Source organism: Adiantum capillus-veneris, chromosome 9, assembly GCF_014529385.1.
Source record: "Adiantum capillus-veneris isolate H3 chromosome 9, ASM1452938v2, whole genome shotgun sequence".
NCBI classification, from domain to species: domain Eukaryota; kingdom Viridiplantae; phylum Streptophyta; class Polypodiopsida; order Polypodiales; family Pteridaceae; genus Adiantum; species Adiantum capillus-veneris.
In genome coordinates, this window is record NC_140939.1 from 36511250 (window position 1) to 36526827 (window position 15578).

The window sequence follows — 15578 nt, forward strand, 5'->3', positions numbered from 1 at the left end:
TTTATAAGAAAGAAAAAAAATTACAATTGAACACCTGGTTTGAGTTAGAAAACACTTCAGACTTTACAAAGAGTGGCCAATTAATTTCCGTGGGGTTTAGGGTTTAGGGGTTTAGGGGTTTAGGGTTCACAGCCAGCTTATCTCTTCGCAAAGCATGTTTGCAAAGTTAATGGCCTCCTCATATTTATTGGCTAGCTCAAGCACTTCATCCTTCATTTCCTGAAGCCAATTAATGATTGCCTCCATAGAGACATTCTCGGCGAGCAATCGTTGCATGTCTTCAGGCCTTCTTACTTTCAGAGAGTTTTTAAGGATTGACACCCTCTGCCTGACGATCATAATTTGCTGCAGCTTCAGGCTAGCATCCTACACAGAGCATTTAGCAAGTAAGCTCTTCAAACTAGGAGCTTGGAAATTGGGAGCAGAAAGCAAAGAATTACCAGCAACTTACCTCGAGAATAGACTCCCGTGTTGACAACAGCCACTCCCGAGCTGTGTCGGTCGAGAACATTAAAGGTAACATCGGGGGAGGGCCAAGGGGGGACCTCATGAGGAGGGCCCAGATGCGGTGTTCTGGAGCTGCAGGAGTATACCTTGGAAAGGAATCGCCACTATTCTAAGCTTCTTTTAGTTGTTCTGCGAAACCCTGAGGGAGGTTCTGAAACAACTGCTTCTTAACTAGACTTTCAGACAAGCCTAAAAAGTAGAGCCTGGGCATGAGGTTTTATGAGAGGGTGGTACTGCCATGAGGTTTCATGAGAGGTGGACGTGGGAGAGAGAGTCAATGGTATCTATCATCCCCCCGATATTAGGGGAGGTGATCGGAGGGAACGACATGACAATTAGAACCGCATCGATTTAAGATCTCCTTCACATTGCTATTTTGTATAAGCGGATGCAAACCTATTCGCTTGATTGTACACTTTTCTGAGGTCACCACCCAGCGAATAAGGTATTTTTTTGCAGGGGCTACAAACCTGTTCGCCTGGTAGTGATCTCAGAAAATGTAAGTGATATCTGCTATTACTAATTTTGAAGTCACTACCGAGCGAATAAGGCAAGGAAAACTCTTTCCTATGCACCTATTCGCTCGGTAGTGACCAAAGAACATATAAGTCATGTCTACCATTACTATTTTTTGAGGTCACTACCGAGCGAATAAGGCAAGGCAACTCTTTCCTATCCATTTTTTTGCTTGGTACTGACCTTTCCTTAAATTTGAAGTCCCTTGTGCTGACAAATGAATTGTCTTTTGGTGTTATTGTATTTGTAGAGATGCCTCGTGTTAAGGCCTGCGCTAGGAGGGCAACAGGTGAATCTTTGAATGCTCAAGCAAGAAGACGCCGATATGAGGCGCACAGAGGTGTAGTGCAAGAGCTCCACAGGATAGAACGACACGTTCAACCTGCTATTCCACGTCTTCCTTTCCAGCGATTAGTGCGGGAGATTTGCGAGCAGTGGAGAGTCGGCATGCGATGGGCCAGTAGTGGACTCCTCTGCCTTCAAGAAATTGCTGAGGACTACCTCGTGGAATTCTTCAGCGATGGATATATCCTGGCTGCCCATGCACACCGGGTCACTATAATGCCGCGGGATTTTGATACTCTTCGTAGGCTTTGTTTCCGCTATGATGGGCTGCTTCAGCCAGTACCAATCCGGGATAGTAGAACCATGGATATTCTCAACATCCCCCATCTCCATCCTCGTGCAAGACAGACAGAGCCGTCTAGGGCTGAAACAAATAGCAGAAGGACCCGATCACGGGTCGAGAGGAACGACACAGATGGGCAGGCTGAGATAGCCGCAGAGGGCCAAGAGCAAGCCAGAGTGGACCCCGAGGCAGTCATGGAAGAAACAGAGACAGTTATCGAGGATCCAGCTAGACACCAAAATGAGCAAGTCATGGAGGATCCGCAGCCCACCGTGGATGATGAGGGACAAGAGCAGGTCAGGGTGGAGCCTGAGGCATCTATGGAGCAACCAATATTGAAGGAAAATGATCCGGAGCCTCAGGCAGCCAGGGAGCCAGCTCAAGAAAGGGAAGCGCAAGGCTCTGCATCAGAAGGGCCATCCAATGTATCGGATGAGTCAATTATTTTAGAGCAAATCAACGAGCAAAATGAAGAGGAGTTGAGAATTTTGTTGAGCTTAGCGCCTCTGCATGCGCACATACAGCTGCCTGCAAGGTCAGAGGAGACCTGCATTACCAACCTCGATAGAGTAGACTTCATGTGCATGCGCAATTTCATCGACTCGCTCACAACAAATGAGGTCGTCAATGTTGCTTTGTGGTAATTCTCATTCTCTTTAATTCTTATGCTCATTAAATGGGTCTCTACCGAGACATGGGTCAATACCAAGCGAGACAGTGGGTAATGAAATTGAATGTTGGTACTATTCGCTCGGTATTGACCCATGTCTCTTTGGCCGGTGCCAAGTTTTTCTTTATAATGGTTCACTACCTTAAAGACATGGGTCAATACCAAGTGTGTCAGTTGTTTATGGAATTGTAATCCGCAGCTGACTCGCTCGGTATTGAACCATGTCTTTAAGGTTGTCGTCAAGTTCTTCATTTCAGCAAAGACAATGGTCAATACCAAGCGAATCAGTGGCGTATGGAATTCGATAGCTGCCCCACTCGCTCGGTATTGACTCACTTGGTGTTCAAGTCTAATTTTTGCCTTTTGTTCATGTTAGCCACGTTGTCTCGCTTCTGTCCCCTGAGGTTCAAGAGAAAGTATACGTTATAGATGCGCTGATATCGGCTTATCTGGAGAACAACTCAGTTTCCTTTTTGAGTCTGATGAAATGGTTTAGCAGAGTCAACTTTGATCTAGCGCGCTTTCTAGTCACTGCGTACAATCAATAGTGAGTATTTTCTTGCCTTGTAAAAAACATCTTGCATTGCGAATCTCTCCTCATCTTTGATGGTGTCTTTGTAGTGATCATTGGAGTCTGATGTTATTTGACATGGAAGCTAAGATTGTTTATTACGCAAACTCCGGGAAAAGCAGGGCGTATCACGGTCGTGTAAAAATGTAAGGTCCATTTGGATACATTTGGAAAGCAGTGTAGTGTCTCTTTGGAATGTGTTGCTGACTCAAGTGGTTATGTATGTAGTGCCGCAAAAAAACTTGTATGTTGTGTAGAGCATCTTTTGTTAGAACATGATCTAGGAAATGTAGTCAAGCACGAACGAGTAACCGTGCCCACGCAGACTGATGACTATAGCTGTGGCTCGCGAACCTGTTCAAATGCCGTGTTGCTCATCAGTCAAATTATGGATATACCGAACGTAAGTAATCTGCTGTTTTATTGTTTGCTGCAACGTATGTATGAAGCAACAGATGTCTGTATCACGCTTCTACAAGAACTTCGATTACATAACTACACCAACAACGATGTGCGACATTTTTCTGTAATGGCCATCCAGCATATTATAATCTCGGTAAACAGATGCACAAGAGAGGAAGCGGCGAGAGATGATGAGTTCAAAGAGGCTCGCATTAACGAAATGACCCAACGCCACAATCAGACTCAAGAAGAAGTTTGAAATATGCAAGAAGCAATACACCAATATTATGCGGATGCCGTAGAAGTAGAGGAATGGGCTACACGTCGACGGCAAGAGCAAGAATAGCGGGAAGCTTCACAGGTGCAAGAAGCATGGGAAGCCATGGAAGAGGCCCATGATTTCGAGCGACGCGAAAGGATGCACGAGACCAGCGTCCCTAGAGGCAGAGGTAGCAGCAACCGGAGCAAAGGGCAAGGGATGAGAGGCACAAACCGGGGGAGAGGACAGGGGACGAGTGGCACAAACCGGGGGAGAGGACAGTATCTGGGAAAGGGAGCAAATTACTCTTGACAGATACAACACAATATGTAAAGTTTTGAAACATTGAAAATGTACATTTTTCAAACATTGTTTGACCGCCAAAAAATATCTCTGCATTAGTCATTTTGAAGAGTACATCATGGTTTGCATGGCATCAAAGCTCTTTGCGTGCACAAGGTATGTGACCTAGCTTCCGGTGGAAGCCATTAAGTGAAGTGTATTTGTTATGGAGTCCTTGCACAATGTTGTTTTCTCCTTGCGCCCTGGAATCTGAAAAGAAGAAAAAGTTAGATTCAGTCATAGTGTATTAAAGAAAATCAAAATTTATCGATTTAGTAAGCACCTTTCTATTGTTGAGACTGAATGCATACAATTCTGGCAAAAGTGGAAGTTCTTAACATGTAAGATCTATCCTAAGCTGTGCCAGAGTTGTGCTTGACATTGTCTCCATCACAGTAAGTAGGCTATCTCGAAAGTAGAGCTCCATTGATAAAGGTTTGTTCTCGAGGCTGTTCTCTGTATCTTGGTCGAGTGGAATAAGCTGCCCACTAAGAAGATGATATTTAATATAGTAAAACGATACTAAGAAATTTTGAGAGCTTATAATGAACTTGCAAATTATGGACTTCTTTTGCAAAATACAGATTTTGTTCTGTGATTGTTTCCTATCCCAGTTATCATCTAAAAAGTCCAAACAGGTCTCAGACTTGCAAATGAACATTGTTGCGGTAGTTCTTATTTGCTCATCGAAGAAAAAATCTGCAAACACTTCAAGAGGCATAAATAGTGCGAGCCGAACTATTTTTGTGGAAATTGAATACTTGAGGGACTTTTGTATATCCTAAAACAACTTATTCCTGAAGCTTTCACTAGTTTGCGAAGCAGGCAGGGACCAATCCTTGCTGTCAAAGGATGGAAGTGACAAAGGAGCTACACGACCCCAACCAATGGAAGTTCTCGGTTCCACATATGACATATCATAAAATAAAATTCCATTATCTGCAAGTTCCTTGTGTTGTCTTCCTCGGTACATTTTCTCACCAATAAATGCATGGAAAGCATCAAAAATCCCAACTATACTCTCAACTGGTTGCCAATCTGTCCTATTCGATGGATAAATATCTGAAACATACCAAAGATGATATTCACCACTTAATATTCGAATATAATCATGCACTAAGCGAGATGCTGAAATAACTTACAGTTGGGTCGATGCCTTGGAAAACTTGGAGGAGATGTTTGCAACCTTAAGTCTGCATGCTGGAAAGCATGTTGTATGAGGACCTCTTTCACTCGCTTGCTTTGTGCACACACTTTAAACTCTTTAACTTGACCCTTGAAAGCCTCCACGAAATCATTGCGTTGCCTCCTCTTCCTCCTCCTAGTTTGCAGTAGAACCCAACTTCCGATAGTTATACGAGATGGAATCCATGCTTGATCGTCTGTAGTATAACTGTTAAAAATGCTAACAGAGTCAATGGTAGTGCTAGGCCTTCGAGAAGTAGACACGGTTTGCAGTAGAATGAATACACAGAAAGGTTAGCGCAAATATAAAAAAGGGAAGAAGTTTTGAGAGGGAAGTAGAGCTACTCAAAGTCATATTTGGGCGGGATCAAAGTACTAGATAGAGTCTTCAATGAAAGTTCTAAAATTCTTCGGTACATAGTTAGTACGACTTACGGCATTTATGCCTTGAAAGTGTGAAATTGTGCAATTTGATGAACCAAAATAAAATTTCCTCCCTTTTTTTAAAAAGAGCTTGACTCCAAAATGTCGATTTTCAACGTAACGTTAGCCTGTTCCTCATTGGGCGAGCGCCACTCTCTCTCTAGAACTGAAAGGCCCAAAAGTGAGTCCAACTTTCTCCTAATGTGGCAGGTGTTTTGGAGGGAACAAGGGGCTTATACTAGAACCTCGAAAGTTAGATTTCAAGATGAAATTTGATCATTGGGTTGTTCACTCATGTCATGTTTCCTTCCTCCCAATGTTTATAAACATTCGAGGAGGCATTCATGAACGGGTTCTTTGAAATGGACTATACCATATTAAACCCCATGACAAACGATCTGTCTACCCAACATATCGCCTAACAAAGCACATTGATGAACAACCCCTTCAGATGATTAGTAGTCCAAGTAGAGATTGAGGCCAAACCTGAGAAGTTTCGACACCTGACCAAGACGCTAGAAAAGAGGACATTTGATTTTTGAGACTCCAGAAGATCAAAGTGCAACTAGCTACTACCAAAGCCAAAAGCAAAAGACAAAGATCAAGACCGAATCAAAATTAGATTACCGAAGCTCAAGATAGATTGATCATAAGGCATGTGAGAGTAGCCACTCTCAGTCGTATGCTCCAGAACTCATGAAACCTTTGATCATGCTAACGTGTCCTTTTTCACTTACAAAAAAAGAGCTTTATACCTAGGGATTGCTTGACCAGTGGCCAGTTTTACAAGGCTCAAATGAATTTATAGACTTTAGAACTCATATTTCGCATAAATTGGCTTAAAAATTGTATGTTTAAAATTATAAACTCTCAAATAACTATAAAGCTTCTCATAAATATAATGATCAGACATCCTGAAGAAGGACTCATGAAGAAGGGGTTGACTAGGAGGACGCCGGTCTTGTCCAACTGCCAACACTCTCCCAAAATTTGCATCGTGTTCCTTGTCTATTGATCTTTCATTTAAGTGTGATCATTGCCAATTCTCATGTGGTTTGCAACTATGAGTTAACAAGATAAATCAACTACTTTATTTTTTGATGTTTTAACCATAGGAGAGCGTTCTTAGACCATAGGGTGACCTTTCTAGTATGTCATGTTGCAGTTTTCAGGACCTTGATTATGATGGATTGTGATTTTGGTACCTCATTAGATTGCAACCAAACTTGGTGGGATAGTTCCCCAAGGTGTCTGAGACCTCTTTCTGAAGTTGGATTGCTTTTGAACATTGCTTGAATGTGAAAAAGGTGTGATGACCAAGTGCGATGATATACGACATATAGTTTGCCTGATTTGAGAGTGATAGATTTGCTAGTGTAAGAGATGGCTTTGTTTTGTAGGTTCACTTGTTGGGGTTGACACCCTAAAGAGTCTCTCTACCCAATCTGAGTCGCTTTCTTGATTTTTGACATTATCTTACTATCAAATAACTATGCCATAGACAGAAAGTTCATCTTGTTCAAGAAGAAGATCATGACCATGACTACGGCATTGAACACTGTGCTTTTGCATCATCTAGAACATATTATCATATTTAACATTATCTTGATTATGATGATGTACTCTAGCTTTTGTAATGGTAAGATCTAGCCACATGGGGTTTCCCTCTTCTCTCATGACATGAGGCATTCATGCCATCCATGAAACATAGCACATTACATGTGTGAGTCCCATTTAATGAGCCCAAGTCATTATCTCCCACTTGAAATCTTTCCCACAAGCTAGACACACATACATCGTATTGAGTAAAGGCCCTTTGACTAGCCGCCTGGACACCCCCTACCCTCATCAACTAACTTCTCTTTGTATTCTTCTTATATATATATAAATAAAGAATCACATACATCTCCTTCTAAGGTATGTGTTTCTCCCAATTAAGTCTCTCTCCCCTATCTCATCCTTCGTCCTTTCCGCATGCACTTGAGCACCAGCCTCCTCAGCCCCACAATTGGTATGAGAGCACAAGGAACCTGACACCTATCCTCCCCACACTTGCTTGTGTGAAAATCCTCGTGAGATCAAGATGGAATATTAGGAGAGCTTGGAAAATCTCAAAGAGAATCAAGCAATAGATCTTTGTGAAGCAAGAGATATGAGCATTGGAAGCAAGAGTGTTGGAAAGACATCATGGCAAGTTTTTTGGACTCACATATAGCAGCAACAAAGCTTGTGTGAATGCAAAACCTAGAAACATAGAGGCGGACTAGTAAGTGCACATATGCAAGAAGAGCGAGCAGGGAATTGCAAGCTAAATCAGGAAGCTTTATTTTCAAAAACAGTTCCAAGTATCCCATTATGAGCAAGCAAATCAACTATCAAGTAGTGTGGATAGCAACAAAGCTTGGAATTGAAAGAAATCGAGAAGTTGAAGCTTGGGAGAGCTCTATTGAGTGTGCAAAATTTGAGCAAAGCTTCGTATTTATACTTGCGCTTGGTAGTGTCAACAGCTCAAGGCTTGGAGGAATCCAACAATGCTGGCAAAATTGAAGCACTAGAGAGTGCAATGCACATAGTAGGAGCACACACACATTTGTAGGTAGTTTGAAATTGCTTATTTGATAGAGAATAGAAATTAGGCTTTTTTTAAAGAGTGTGTTCACACACAATTCTTGGAACCAAAAGAGAGATCTTGGAGCTCTCTTGGTCGTGGAAAAAGAGAGAGAAACCCCAGCATCAAGAAAGAGAAAATGGACCAAAAGGCCAAGTCCACATTGCTTTCTGAGAAGGTTAGCAAGATCAACACCATCAGATGAGAACTTAGCCAAGTCCTCTTTATGTGCCTTAGAGATAGTCGGGACATTTGCAATAATATCAGAGATAGATGAAACACCATCCTTACTGTTTTTGACTAATATTGGCCAAACTTCGTCAGGTGCTTCAATGGATCGGTATTGTCCCAAGAAAGGTTGCTTCACACGATTGTAGTCCAAAACCACCCCTGGGTCTTGTGCCTGCATCAACTCCTCAAAATTGTGTAAACAAACTTTTGCCTCATCCTGTAAACTATATTGCAGCAGCCGCAACAATATAGCTTGGTCTAGTATATTGTGCAATAAGAAATTGACTTCCAACTTTTCAATAAACGTTTGTGGATTTTCATTAGGAAACCCATGAAACTGTGGGAACTCGTTTGCCATGTTTGATTGCCACAAAAACACTTACATGTGACGTTGAAAACTCAAGGGATGTCGATGGATCGCTCCAGTACCTAATCCACCTCACACTGGGTAACCCGGCCCCCAGTGCTTGGCTTCACAAAACCTCATGACCCTCACAAAGGCTACAATCCAAATTAAATGACCGCCTCAGATATTATCAACAAATAGCACATACATAGGCGGTTGTCCATAAGGACCCACATCCCCTTTACATTCTCTGCCTGCATAGTGGACAAATTTTGCAAAAATTGGAGCACATGAGGATTTCTCCTCCGTGGGGGCACCAAAACGATGTGGAGTGCAAAAGACAATGAAAATGAATGCCCCTATAGCCTTGCACCGATCACACCCTCGGAAAGAACAACAGCTGCACCGTCGAATTTTAACACTTGTAAAGCTTGGAGAAAAATAGCTCTAGCGGAAACTAGACTTGGAATTAGAAGAATAAGAGAACATGAGTTTGTAGATTGGCTCGTTTAGATGTCCGTAGAGCATCCATTTGCTTGATTTCGATAAGGAATGAGCAAATTACAAGCATTTGAAGTTCGGGGGTAACTTTCAAAAAGCTCCAAAAAAGAGGTCTCTGGAAAGTGTCTGTAGGTGTGTAAAGAAATGAAGCTATTAAAGGGGGATTTTTTTGCTCTTATCCCAAGGGATTTTCTCTCCCCTCTTAGCCAACTTCATTTTCTCCTTTACGTATCTTTTTATTGGTCCATTTTGAGCCTTTTTGGGTCAAAATGGGTTGTCGACCATTTTTTTAACCAAGGCAAGTGGGGGGGGGAGAGTGTCCGGGGACCAGAAAATGGAGAGGACACCTGTCCAGGCAGTGGGAGCACGAACAGGGCGCCCCCTCCTCTCTCCAAAGCCCACGATCCCTCTCAAGCAAGGCCAAGAAGCTCCATTAACTCCTTTGATACACCCTTAGGGGGTACCCACTCCCCCCCTTATACCCTCCAATTTTCACATGCTCCCCCCCATGTGGGGTTATTCCATTTCCACTTGGCATGCTCTTCCCAACTTCCCTAACTTCTCCATGTCCAAACCTGAAATTTCTGTTTTGCCCCCAACCTGAGCCATTTTCTCGGAGGCGTAGCGGGTGACCCCGACCACCAAATATAGCGCCCTAAAGCATGGCTTGGAGCTTATTGCCCTGGCTAACCCCAAAAATTTCTAAACATACCATTGCTAAAAAAAACATCAAGTTGGTCCACTTGCCGTCTTTCCACGTGCATCCGCCGCCACTTTTTAAGTGAAAAACCATGCATCCACTTCGAGTGCGTGTAACTCATGATGTCAGAGTCCGATTTGCAAGCTATCAAGCACGGCTAGGAATTCTCATTAAAAAGTATTTTTTGAAAGCTTGACCAACCCAAAACTCAACCAACATCTTGACCAAAACCAAACCTTTGTACATAAATTCTACAAGAGCACTCCAAAAACTCAAAGCATTATGTACATCTATGTACTCGGGGCTAGTAAGCAAGCTTTTTAGCATGGATTATCAACTTCATTTCCACCCAAAAAATGCCTGACAACATTTAAAGATAAGATGAGAAGAGATAGGAGAAGAATAATGAATAAATTAACCCAATTTCTATATCACAAAACTTTGGGTTTTTGAAAGTCTACAAGGTGTATCGAAAGTTTCTAATAAATCCTAGTGGCTCTAACATAAAACACTAGGAAATATCCATTATGACATCCTTCCACCAGTGGAGTATAGTTGTCCCATTCCTTCAGTGTATTTGATGATTGACTCCAATAATCTTTTATGATATTTGGTTGGACGCCTTCCTGTATACGAAGTAGTCATCGAGGAAAGAAGATTCCTTTGGAAAAACATCCTGTGTATCCCATCCCACTGAACTGTAAATGTTTGGCACAATCTGCAAGGCATTGAGGTCTGCAGTAGGCATTGTATAAAATTTTTACATTGCGAGGATTGTAGATTAGTGACTTTCCAGATAATTCAAAAAGTAACCTCCAAGGTATCGGGCTAAAGGGATGTCGGTAGTTGTTTTCGTACTATCGGCCCCATACATTAAACATAACAATGCCAACGCATCCTATAGCCATTACTAAAGAAAGTATGTTTTTGGATATCCATGTTTCTTTTTTCGGTCTTAGGGTAAGTTCATAAATTCTCACCATAATCCATGAGAGAATCTCAGCGCTTAACCATAAATCATAATCACACTAAACCAATTTCCACATTTGGAGTTTGACATATCCCCTGCAATCCAATCGGAGTCCGCATATGTGACCCTTAAGATGTGATTATTTCATGCATAAAAAGAGTCTGACCAAAAACTAATCATGATATAAAAATCTAATTTTGACAGACAACATCCAACCATGCAAAGTTGATGCATCACATCTGCACTTCACCTCTCTAGCACATAGAGCTAGTTTTGACCTAGAAAGGTGGAAAATAGTCATAACCACATATATGAGGCATCCACATCAATCCATGAGTTTTCATATATCGTATGATAACATTCCAACACCATGAGTTTCCATGCAAAACAACCCCAACCTTTAGGTCGACCATAAACCGTAACTTCACACATATGCAAAAATCAGATTTTTGGCATTTTCAGAAGTATGCAAAACATGCAATTGAAAGTATTTGGCCTCAAACCCGTGCATCAAGTTCAGATCCATAATATAGAATATCACTCTATCGCATCACTTTGACCATATGTGGTACTCGCACAACAAACGGTAACCCCAAAAGAAAGCCACTTTATTCATATCTGCTTATGCGGTTCGGGATGTTGAACATATACTCTTACATAATTATATGGCCATCTAATAGTTGAAATCCACTCAATGAAACAAGCCATAAAACATATAAAAATAACTCGGTCAACTCACGACGTCATATGGTACCCCCCCTTGGTAGGACCCCTAGGCGTGTAGGTAAAACCGGTTATAGAGTGATTAATAACTCCCATTCCCGAAGTGATAACGGAGACCTAAATTCATTTATCATTGAGTTTCATCAAGTTTTTCAATTGGTTAAGTGGGTTTGCCCATCCAGAGAATCTATATAGTGGTTCTCCAAGGAGCCTGGAGTGAAAATTTTTGGTTGTGCAGTGGGTAACAAGATGTTTTTTGACCATGTCTCTTAGCTCGTGCGTGTTTTTCAGATGACACCAAAGAGAAAAAATGTTCTAAATGATGTGGTTATCTTTAGTATAAAGGGTTCGGGCTGATTCATAAAAGTTTGTGATTTATGACCTAAACAGTGTCACTATTGCTTCTATGACGTGAAACCAAAAGCGCTTTTTATGCACGCACGTGATCATAAACACATTATGTGCATAAATCAGCTTGTTAAACATGATGAAATAATCATGGGACAACTTTGTATGTACTTGGTTGATCCATACATGCACTTGTATGTGAAAAAACAATCATCGAGAGGATGACTACTCAGAAAAATTACATATAGAGAGAGAGATGATGGCTATGGACTTTAGAGCTTCTCACCGTGCTTTAGAATCGATGAGGGATTGTAAAAAAGCTTCTTGCTTTACTGCAAGAAAGCAGTGATGAGAGTTATGTAGAGGTATCTGCCATGAAAGCTTTCGGAGAGCGCTTACACCATGAAACGAGAGAGAAGATAATAAGCAAGTAGAGAGAGAATATCCTTCTTCTTCTTCTTCCCAAGAGAGAAGAGCTTATGGAGATGGTGATGAAGAGCTTACTCCACTCCATATAATAGATACGTATAGTCTTGCGGTAGTAGATACAATATATGACACTGAAAACTGAGGCCTGCAGGTAAATTTCTAGGCTTTGCAGCTGGCTGGAGTGTGCCCCAAGCAGATAGGTAGCGCTAGTTTCTTGTTTGGAATAGCCCCAACCTTTTGAAAAAAAGTTCCAATCTTTTCTAAAAACAAGCCTTTGCTTTTGGTGGTCAACCCTCCCACTTAGCATTCAATTTTTACAGCAAAATTGACCATATGAGCAGTATTTAGCCAACTAATGGAAATTGTAGCTAGACTATACCGCACCTTAATGTCCAGACATAATTATAACTTTCTCGTACTGCCCCGATGTTTACAGTACTGATTCTTTTTTAAATATTTTCCGTTAAAATCCTATCTAGTCCTGTTTTTATCGCGGGTGATCATTTTTAAATTTGATAGAGACTAAAACTAATATTTTTACATTTAGGTCATCATAAAAAGCACATTGCTTTTCAAAAACGTCGAAAAGCACGAAAAGCTAAAAATAAAGTAAAAGACAAAAAAAGCTAAATTTTTAAAAATTAAACCACGGGCTCCCCTCGTCCACCACTAGAATAAAAAAGCGGATTCGCTTTTCACTAAAAAGCAGTAGAAATCATGAAAAACTATAAATAGCGTAAAAAGTACTAAAAAAGCATATTTTTATAAGATTAAACCATAGCTTCCTTGGAACACATATATTAAAGATCTGACCTTGCTTTTTGTAAAAAAGCACTTAAAAGTATTAAAAAATATAAAAAAACAAACCAAACGTCCGTCTAACCTACTGGAATATAGAAACAGGGATCTTTTCAAAAGTGCACCAAACATCCGTCTAATCTAATGGAATATAGAAACGATGTTGCTTCTTACTTTAGAACCTTTCAATACTGTCAAACAAGCATCTTAAGTCATTATTTAACAAAATAGATATTAAAAGCTATTTTTTAATTTTTAAAAGAGACCCAAAAATTAGAGATCTTACAAATTCATTCTCGTTCTGGTCATCCATTGTTTTTCTGCAACCATCAACGTGTTATCATTACTCTCATTCTAGCGATAAAAAAAAAAGAACGAAGAACATAAACAACCAGAATCAGTGCACTAAGCGACCTTTGTGACACCAATTTCATGCACGAGCGGCATGTAGTCCTCCCCTATGTGTGCATCTCTCACATGAATATCCATATCAGCATCATCAGCAACTATAGCTGCCGGGCTAGGAAAGATAGTTGTCATCACAAACACTTCTGATTGCTAACTATTGTCTGTGCAAACACGGCGTCTTACCTTTCCCTCTCTTGCTAGCACGACAGAAACCAATCTGATCGTGGATGGGTTATGCCATACATGTTGTTGTTGACGAAGATATTAACAATATCTTGGGAGCTGGTATTTATTGGATGTATCATACACTACCATAGGGCCTTCATTTTACCTAGCTTCATGCCTCGCCCTTGGTGTGGAATTACCCACGACGAAGATGGATAGTATTTACCAGTCTTGACCATTCTATGCAATATCGATAGAAAATCATAAACTACAGGGCTACATAAGCTATATTTCCAAAGCATCAATGCTCTATCAAAATTTTTTGCCGGTGTGTCAGGCAAACCTTATTCTTCTCTTGATGAGCATCGTATAAGCTATATAGCTCTACACCTTTAAAGGGTTCACATCATCAACACTAATGTTATGCATGACTTTTTGAAAGCGGGTCACCAGTTTCCTTCAAACAATAGCCTATCATCCCTTCGAAAGTGTGTATCTTTCGTTGTTTGAGTCCCCAACACAGCATCATCCCACCCGGAGGCATTGATTTATCCCATCCTAGATATGCCTTGACTTTTTTGTTGACAGTAATAAGTGATGTTGCCCACAACCGGACCACCATTTCAAACGGAGTTAAAAAAGAGCTTCTTCCCTGTCCACCGCACACAAACCGACGAGTGTTTCATTTTGAAGAAAGCATTCCATTCGTTCCAGCAAGCGTATGTCTATGTCTTCACCCCCTACAAAGGTAGTGACGCTGACTTCCATCACTTTGCTAACTGCTTAACAGTTTGCCCTTTCATCGCTGTACTTTACTATGTTTGGCTCTCTTTAAGACAGTGAATTCATATAGTTCTGCTATAGCTCGAGCTTCACATTTTAACCGGACCATGATGTGGATGCACAAACAGCGAGCACCAGCACAACAAATATTTTTATGCTCCCTTTGGTCCTACCAGCACAACGACCACACACTATGAGACAAAATGTTCAGAGAAAACCTCTACCAGAACCTTTGACGCATCAAACTCACCACCCTCTGACACGCACACACACACACACACACAAGCTCCAAAACGCGAGCAGTGATGCACAAATACAAACAACAAAACACAACCAGCAGGTCAACTTACAGTGAGCTCTCCTTTGGGTTCCTCGGGACCATCGCACACACAACATCGCAACGACACAGTGTATAAATAAAAACAACCAACTCTTGCCAGCATTACACATGTTGACCCCAGCTGCTACGATGCGTCCCCGGCTCCACTCTCCCCGTGCTCCCTGCCCGACACGTTGTCATGTCTTTTCTTTTTGTTCTTCATTTCTCCCCAAATAGGAGCGGATCGCCTCAGATTCCCATTAATTCGATGTGCTTGCAAAATTAAAGGCACATATTTGTGTGCTAACAAAAGTGTATTAAATTTGCTATTGCTACATAAGATTTTCTCTTTTGTTTGTGAGATTTGCTAGAATTTTTATTCGCTCGAAAATCCTTACTAGATCTTTGGAATTCCTCTCTTTAAAGGTTTTGGCCTTTAATGAAATGCACCATATACTATCAATAGAATGAAATCAATGTTTCTTTTTCAAAATTATAATATGACGTGTTGCATAACCTTATCCCTTGAATGTAATTTGAAGTTTTTATTCTTGATTTCACAAGATCTAAAAAGTTGGCATTTATTTATTTTTAACGAGCTTTTTAACGGAAGCCCTTAACCGATACGAAAGCAAGAGAAATGAATTACTACAGATTCACAAGAAGTTTTGGATAGATTCTCACAATAATTCCCACATTGTGACTTACCTCAACATCATGAGCTTCTGTGAGAGAGGCACTGCATA